Below are 5971 nucleotides of genomic sequence, written 5' to 3'. Positions count from 1 at the left end.
GCTTTGCAGATAAATATTCTTGGATCAACACTCTGTCAGTAATTTTCTCTAGTTATCCTCTGAGCGAGATTATACCAGTCCCCTTGTCCCCACTTGTTCTGGGCTGGGGGCTCACTCCCAGGAGATCCTGACTATTATTAAACCGCTGCCTTCTCTGAGAGCATCAGAAGTAGACTCCTTGTCTTATGTGCTCTATGTTTGCTGACTCAGATCACTCCCACAAATGGATAGCATGCCATCCAAGTGGAGTGCTGCCTTTTTGCCTGTGTTGTTGAGGGAGGGTGCCATGTACCCTTTCATGTTTGAATCATGCATCTTTCTTTTTCTCCTTTATTGGATGTTTCCCTCCATACTTAGGACTTTGTAAAACAGAAATAGAATCACCCCCCCCCCCTTTTTACAGCCATGCTATCTGGGATAATAGCAGAAACAAAGCTGGAGAAGTCTGGATCTTGATTTTACCGCATGGCCACAGGAGTGTATAGAGTAGGAAAAGCAGGGATTTAGGAATCATGAGTTACAATTTTCATTCTGTCACTTTGGACAAATTATTTAAATTCTCCGATCCCCATTTCCCTCGTTACAAAGTGGGGATACCTACCAACAGTCTGGTTGGAAGGTTAAATAAGTGCATGGTAGGTACTCAATACAAGGAAGTTGAAACTCTGAGTCATATCGAGTCATTTTGCTCCGTGTTCTCAGATGCTTGTCTTTTGGCCATTCCATAGCCTATTTGTACTCGTCCATATTGGGTGGGTTAGGAGGAAAATAAATCCCAGCTCAGCCCCATCTGTTGAAAGCAAGTCAAATGTGTGCAGCTTTAGCATATAAGTTTAGCTGGTAATAAATCTGCTGAAAATGGTTTAGGGCATAATCTGCTTTTCTTGGTCCAAACTAAATGGTGGGTTCAAAAACTCACCTGCAATCAATTTCTGATGATAACCACTAAATATTCCATTATAGTTTTTCTTTCTGGGTAAAAAGTCCAACATCAAAATTCTCATAGACCAAAGTGTATTCATTTCAAGCACTTTCCATATAGAATCCATCTTGGCCTCTCTCCAAATAGTGTGAAAAGAGTTGCCTACTTCCAGATACCTGCTCAGTCCGGAGTCGATACTGGATATAACTCTCATTGCAAGTCAGTACAGGCTTCTGACAAGCTAGCAGATAAAAGGGGGACACTTTGAAGAGAACAAGAAATTCGTTCAGCCTTAACTTGGCAGAACTATTTATTAAAATGATGATTTAAGAGATTTTTTCAAATGTCACTCTTGGTTGTGGATCTCACTTGAGAGCTCTAGCCCTCTGCTTCAGGAATAAACATTCTTTTGGACAGCCCTGGCTTGTTTCTGTGGTTTGGTGTGATTATTAATAGGTCTCCCTTTCACTCTCAAGAGTCCCTGTTTGGATGATAAATTCTATGGTAATCTCTTAGAGGCCTTTTTCAGAAGATATATTGCTTGCATTAATCTATGAAATATTACCTTACCTTTCCTCCAACAGAGTCTTTGGTACCCTATCTTGAAGTCATTTAAGTAATTCTTCAGAGCAATCGTGAAGAGCCATATGAACTAATGAATAACTCCCTACTGCTCTGTTATTGGTGAAGGCAAATAAAGTAACTTTGTAGGGACTCACTTAGTGCAACAGCCCTGGGAGGGAAACATGCGGGCCTTACGTTTATGTTCGTAAAGCAATTTCCAATCTTTTAAATTAGTTTTACCACTGAATACATGCAAGAATACGCACCCACGTTGGATAGCAAGGGAATGGAGACCTAGAGAAATCTAACTCGGTGCTTTCTGGAATGGCCTTCCATGCTTGAATTCTGATCACTTTGTGGTCTCATACAGCTTTTACAGCCTTGAGTCATCTCCCTTCCTGTTATTCAGGAGAGGGCATGCTGTGGTGTAGCAATTTGAGGGTAGTAAGATTATCAAAGCATCACCAGAGATGCTGTAAGGGTTTTTGTGGGAAACAGGTCTCCATGGTGCAGTGTGGCTGCTGGGAGGAGCCACATGGCACAACCCCAGCTATTCTCTCTGGAGGGAAGGAGAGCCGGCTTGTCAGGATAAAGCCAGGCATTCTCCCGAATAGTCCCAAGGTATCTGAGGTAGATGGATTCTCAGGTTGGGACCGATAGGTTCTTATGGCATCCCATAATCTGGGGGTAGAGGGAGGATAGGAGGCAAGGATGGTCGACCTATTGGCTAATGTCCTTTTCATTTAGAACTACTCTAGCCTGAATCTAGTGGATATTCTGTCCTCAACTTCCTGGCTCCCTGCTTGCAGCCTAGTTCTGAGGGAAGAAAAGTTCAAAGAGAAGGAAGGGGACACAGAAAGATATGCCATGCAAAAAATGTGCTTGGAGAGCCCTTATCTCTGGGGCAAATGTGGAGCAGCTGAGGAGAGAACGGAGCCATGAAACCGGAAGAGAACTGTGGCATGATGTTTGTTTTGAAATGGCCCTTCCACAGCCTTCTCCCAAATGTCCTAATTGGGTGGGGGGAGCAGATGGAATGCAGGATAGACAACGCCACAGCTCGGGCGGAAGGTGTCTAAAAGGCCCAGAGCTCTGACATGTGAGTCAGCAGTAAGCTCCAGAGATCTTGCAACCCAATTCCCGCATTTTACTTGGGGTCTTTCCTGATTTCACTAGCTGCTAGCCTGGCAAGCTCACCGAGCCGCTTTAGTCTAAAAGATTTAAAAAATATCAACCAAGAGTAATTTCTTCCCACTGTGAAGAATTGTCATGAGACCTAAATGAATGACTCTGGAAACAAATTGCAATACTTCCTGTCTAGCCAGGGAGCTCGCTGTCTCTGGTTACCCACTGCCCCCGACAGAGGGATAGCCTTCCCCCTGGAGATGCAGGGAGGCTAAAGCTTCAGGACCTGTTCCTTAATTTCTTCTTTTTGTTTGTTTGTTTTTTTTTTTGCTTAAAGACCACTCCCCCCACCCACCCAATTTTATAAGCTTCCGGTTTTGGAAAACCTGGGTCTGGGTCTGTCTGTCCGTCACAATGAATCTCACTGCCTGGTGCTCCAACATGCTCCTGATCAGCACAGGAGACCAGGTGAGGGTGGGGATGACTCAGCTGGGACGAGGCTGGGAAAACAGGCTGGGGCCTGTGAAGCAGTTGGGTCAGGCATAATAGTGAGGGCTGGCTCATGTAATGTCTCAAACTTCAACCCCCTCCTTGTTTCCACCACTGGCTCCTTGCCCAGATCAAACTTGTCTTCAGATCTACAGAGTCAGATTTTAGGTCTGGCGAGGGTCTTTGCCATTAAAGCTCATTTTTCAAGCTCTAAGAAGGGCCTAGGGCCCCTCAGGTTTGTGAACTCCCCTCCCTGCAAAATGAAGCCACAGTGTTGGCCAATACCTTACGCAGGTAGAATACTTGGTTCACTCCTTAGATATAATCTGCCTGGTGTGTCCTTGCGTGGGCAGAAACCAAAGAAGGATGTCTACCAATCTAAGTATTGACTAAGACACAAACCAGAGCAATTCCGCACACCTTCACTTCATGCCCATTATGAGCAAAGCTTCTGAGTTACCCCCGAGGGGCTAGAAAGCTGACAAGACATGATGCTGGTCCCCAGTATTTATATCAGAGAACGTGGTGTGAAAAGCTCGTCCCTCATTTGCTATTCCTAGCTGCCATTCAGCACCTACGACAGGCTGGGCACTTTGTTACATAGCCTCTACTTCTACCACCAACCCTAGAAGGTAGATGTCCTTACTCTCTTTTGTGGATGTGGAAACTGAGGTTATGGGACTTATCCGGGTCAGGCAGCTGGGGTATCCGTCTGCTTGTGAGGCCTGTGGAGGCTGAGGGACAGCATGTGCAGCGTCGGATGAAAACAGAAAGACAGTGGGCTGCCAAACGTTCTCTTCTCTGTTTCACACAAGCCTATATTGGAATCTCGGTTTTATCACAGTGTGGGCTTGAGAAAGCTGCTCTCTGTCTTGCTTTTCTCATCTGTAAACTGGACAAAATACTTCCTGATACAGTTGGAAAGTTGAAATGAGATGGTGGGGACGTTGCTCAGTTCCTGGCACATTCGGGTACAAAATGACTCACTTTGGTACAGGGTGCTCATCCGCTCATTGCTTAGATCTGCAAGCCACTTCCTCAGAAATGGATGTTCCTACTGAATTGTTCCCTTCTCGGTGAGGCCTTCCCTGGCCACCCTATCTAGAAGGCCAACCCCAGTCCAACTCTTAATACCTGTTCCCCTACCTTATTTTATCACTGACTAATATGTTACAAATCGTACGCATTTATTTTTGTTTGTCTTGTCTGCCCCCATCCACAAGAAGGTAAAGTTCTTGAGACCAGGAATCTTGTGTTATTTCTGTATCATCCCAAGCACAAATATATATATTGGTTAAAAGAATACATTAAAAAACAAACAAAAAAACCCTCTTTGGCTCAGAAAATTGGCTTCTAATTTGGCTTTTTCCTAATTAGTGGTTGACACTGGGTGCATTACTTAAAATATCTAGGCCTCAGTTTCCTCCTTTGTAAAATGGGAAGAATAATGGTATCAATTTTAAGACTGCTCAGGTAATAAAGTGATATGTATATAAAAACTGGCATATAGCAAGTGGTGGATAAATATTTGCTATTGTTATCACTTAAAATAATCTGACTAGTTATTGAAATTGTCTTTCAATGTTGCCCAGAGCTTTTAGGATAGGAGAGGAGGAGGCTAAAAGCCAAGGATGCCCCCTGCATTTTCAGCCCCCTGGTTGCCCTTGTTAGGCTGCTGACAGTTGAATAGGTGTGAAAGTGCTGGATGTTCTCCCTGCAAGGCAGGTGACAGGTCTGGGTTACCATTATCACGTCACCGAGGAAGAAAGGTCAAATGACTTGCCCAGGGCCACTCACTTCAAAAAACCAGGGCAGAAGGAACCCAAACCTGGATCTTGTCTCCTGAAATTGTATTGTCAGCTGCCTCTCTTCCAAGCTCTCTCTACAGTGCGGGCTGGGGGCGGGGCTGTGAGCTCAGGTGCTCTGGGTTCGCCAGGCTTGTCACTTTCATCTGCGGCAATGCACTGAACTTTTCCACACGCAGTTTTCCCGCACGGAAAACATGGAAAATAAAGCCCACACCTCAAAGCTTTGTCTTCGGGATCACAGGCAAGGAGGGGTCTTTGGAAACTGTAAAGTGCTGCACAAATAACCTTTGCAACAGGCATTAAGACTGGAGCCCCCTACGTGCCTTTTCCTGGAGACGCTCCACCCCCCTCCAAGGCGGCGCGGGGAAGGAAGGAGGATTAACCCCCTGGGCGCCTGTCTGGGCGTTTCTCCAGGCGGCCGGGGAGGAGTTCCGCCCCTCGCCCCCGCCCCGCCGCTCCTCTCCCTGGCGCCCGCACTCGTGCTCCCGGAGTCCGTCTCCCGCCCAGGCCCCGGCTGCGCTCCCCAGTCCGGCACGGCACGCGGGCGGCCCGCCAGGATGCAGGCCCCGCACAAGGAGCACCTGTACAAGCTGCTGGTGATCGGCGACCTGGGCGTGGGCAAGACCAGCATCATCAAGCGCTATGTGCACCAGAACTTTTCCTCGCACTACCGGGCCACCATAGGCGTGGACTTCGCGCTCAAGGTGCTCCACTGGGACCCGGAGACGGTGGTGCGCCTGCAGCTCTGGGACATCGCAGGTGAGCACCCCTCCTCGAGGGCAGGAGGGCCTCGCAGCGGGTCTGCAGTGCCCGGGCAGGGGGGCTGCGGTCCAGTCCCGGGTGCCGCACCGCACAAGACTTTTCCTGGTGGGTTGGAGACTTGGTTTCAAAGAAAACAAAAGTTTCTCTCTTGCTAAACTTCAAGTGCATTCCCTGGCGCGTTGGGGCTGTTGCTTGAACTCCCTCGCACACCCTCCCCTGGGATCTCTCTACCCAATGCGGGCCTCCCCAGGGACGCAGAGAGAGAGAGAGAGAGAGAGAGAGAGAGAGAGAGAGAGAGAGA

The sequence above is a fragment of the Ursus maritimus genome, unplaced genomic scaffold, assembly GCF_017311325.1.
Source record: "Ursus maritimus isolate PB19 unplaced genomic scaffold, ASM1731132v1 scaffold_16, whole genome shotgun sequence".
Classification (NCBI taxonomy): Eukaryota; Metazoa; Chordata; class Mammalia; order Carnivora; family Ursidae; genus Ursus; species Ursus maritimus.
This window is presented reverse-complemented; position numbering follows the sequence as displayed.